General features: G+C 40.0%; 1 non-coding gene across 1 annotated transcript; it reads right to left on the bottom strand.

The window, feature by feature from the left end:
• Positions 1-528: 528 nt before the first annotated feature.
• On the bottom strand, positions 529-631 carry LOC125355777. The gene has a single exon (XR_007211712.1). It is a non-coding gene; the product is annotated as a U6 spliceosomal RNA (small nuclear RNA).
• Positions 632-3105: the final 2474 nt, after the last annotated feature.

Here is a 3105-nt window from a genome sequence, read left to right as displayed (position 1 = left end):
CCCTATGACCTATTAAAAAAAAAAGTATCTATTCTTATTGCTTGAATGTTTTTAATTGGATTAATTTATTTTTTGTTGTTAAGCTTTTTGTGCTCTTTATATATTCTGGATATTAACCACTTGTCAGATGAATATCTGGAGACTATTTTTCCTATTCTATTTTTTTTTTTTTTGCCAGTCCTGGTTCTTGGTCTCAGGGCCTGGGCACTGTCCCTGGTGTCTTTTTGCTCAAGGCTAGCACTCTGCCACTTGAGCCACAGCGCCACTTCTGGCCGTTTTCTATATATGTGGTGCTGGGGAATCGAGCCCAGGGCCTCATGTATACAAGGCAAGCAATCTTGCCACTAGGCCATGTCCCCAGCCCCTATTTTTCCTATTCTATAGGTGGTCTCATTACCATATTAATGTTTCTTTTGCATGAAGAGCTTTTTAGTTGGATGTCATCTCATTTGTCTTTGTTTTGTTTTGCATTGGTTTCCTGTGCTATGGGGGGGGGGGTCCTACCTAGAAAAATCATTGTCAATACCAAAAGGTATGCAATGCTTCATGAATTCATATGTCATCCTTTCTCATGAGCTACACTGATCTTGTCTGGGTCATTCCGATATTAGTATTTGTGTTTATGAAACAAGCATAGGCACTTTTTTTTCTTTCTTTCTTTGGTTTTGCCAGTCCTGGGGCTTGAAATCAGGGCTTGAGCACTGTCCCTGGCTTCTTTTTGCTTAAAGCTAGCACTCTACCACTTGAATCACATCCCAGTTCCAGCTTTTTTTCTGTTTATGTGGTGCTGAGGAATCGAACCCAGGGCTTCATGTATGTGAGAGGCAAGCACTCTACCATGAGGCCATATGCCCAGCCCTTGCTTTTTTTTTTTTTTTTAAGTTCAAGGCTGTGACTGAAACATGGTACCAAACATTTCCACTCATTGGGTGGCACTCTACCACATGCCTCCAAACCTCTAAGTGTCTTTCAATTGTTGTGTTTTATAGTTTTACAAACAATTTAAGTCATTTTATTTATTGTATTGTTGTTATTAATTAATTATTTTGCCAGTCCTGGGGCTTGGACTCAGGGCCTGAGCACTGTAGCTGGCTTTTTGTCTTTTCTTTTCTTATTTATTGTCAAAATGATGTACCGATAGGTTACAGTTTCATACATTAGGCCTTGGGTACATTTCTTGTACTGTTACCTCCTCCCTCTTGCCCCCCCCTCCCCTTCCCCCTCTCCCCCCAATGAGTTCAGTTGACCTGGCTTCTTTTTGCTCAAGGATAGCACTCTGCCACTTGAGCCACAGTGCCACTTCTGGCTGTTTTCTATATATGTGGTGCTAAGGAATTGAATCCAGGGCTTCATGTATATGAGGCAAGCACTCTTGCCCCTAGGCCATATTCCCAGTCCTGTATTATTATTATTATTATTATTATTATTATTATTATTATCCAGTCCTGGGGCTTGAATTCAGGGCCTGAGCACTGTGTCTGAGCTTTTGTTCAAGGCTAGCACGCTATCACTTGAGTCACAGTGCCACTTCAAGCTTTTTTCCTGTTTATATGGTGCTGAGGAATGGAACCCAGGGCTTCATGCATGCTAGACAAGCACTCTACCATTATGCCACACTCCCAGCCCTAATTAAATTTTTTATAAATGACAGGTACTAAAGGAACCCACTGTACTTCATTTCTCTCTCTTTCTGTGTGTGTGTGTGTGTGTGTGTGTGTGTGTGTGTGTGTGTGTGTGCTGGTCCTGAGGTTGAACTCAGGACCTGGGTTCTTTCCCTGAGCTTTTGTGCTTGAGGCTAGCACTCTACCACTGTGTCTCAACACAGCTCTACTTTGGGCTTTTTTGTTGTTGTTGTTGGTCATTGGACTTGAATTCAGGGGGCCTGGATGCTATTTCTGAGACTTAGGACCAAACAAAAAACAAACAAACCCTAGCAGATTGGACATATATCCAAAGGAGAATAAATCAATACACCAGAAAGATACTTGCCTAACTATATTTACTGTAGCACAGTTCACAATAGCTAAATGATAGAATCAGATGAGGTGCCCAACAACAGATGAAGAAAAAGAGAAATGTAAATGTATACCCCACACACACAATGGAATATTATACATAAAGGACAATGAAATAATCTCATTTGCAGAAAAATGGATGCAATTGGAACACATTAAACTAAGCAAGACAAACCAAAGTCAAAAAGCAAATTCTGTATGTTTTTAGTCATATGTTGCAGCAAGCTCTAAAAGACACATATATTCATGAGCCTATATATGCGTATATATTTACATATATAATATCCATTTACATAACTATGTATATGTATAAACATGTAACATGAATCGAACTAAACAACTAGTTAAGAGGAAACTAGGATGGGAGAAGCAAAAATGAATTATTTAATAAAAGGTGAAGAATTTGAGATACATTGGGGCTGGGGATATGGCCTAGTGGCAAGAGTGCCTGCCTCATATACATGAGGCCCTGGGTTCAATTCCCCAGCACCAAATGGCCAGAAGTGTCGCTGTGGCTCAAGTGGCAGAGTGCTAGCCTTGAGCAAAAAGAAGCCAGGGACAGTGCTCAGGCCCTGAGTCCATGCCCAAGGACTGGCCAAAAAAAAAAAAAAAAAAAAAAGAATTTGAGATACATTATCAAAGAAGTTGAATCTGTTCTAAATAGGTATTTGCAACTATGAAATTGAATAAGAAAACCCACTGAAATTGTTTGGGGGAAGAGAAGAGGGAAAGTGTAGAGCAGGGAGAAAGATTGATTGGAACATATTGTAAACATGTATATAAATGTAACATTGAAATTCCTCTTTCTAACATAAACTTATAAAGGAAACCCACAAAAAAATAAAAGCACGCACGCATACAAAAAGCCCTACCAGAAACAATTTTGCCATATCTTTTTGATGTTTTTGGGTTTGTTTTTTTGCCAGTCCTGGGGCTTGAACTCTGTAACTAGGTACTGTCCCTTAGCTTTTTCACTCAAGGCTAGCATTCTACCACTGGAGCCACAGCTTCACTTCCAGATTTTTTAAGATAACTGGAGTAAAGAGTCTCACTCACTGAGTCTCCTTTCAGGGCTGGCTTTGAACCATGA

Source organism: Perognathus longimembris, chromosome 7 (genome assembly GCF_023159225.1).
Source record: "Perognathus longimembris pacificus isolate PPM17 chromosome 7, ASM2315922v1, whole genome shotgun sequence".
NCBI classification, from domain to species: Eukaryota; Metazoa; Chordata; class Mammalia; order Rodentia; family Heteromyidae; genus Perognathus; species Perognathus longimembris.
The sequence above is the reverse complement of the archived record's forward strand: the minus strand, read 5'-3'. Positions and strand labels throughout refer to the sequence as shown.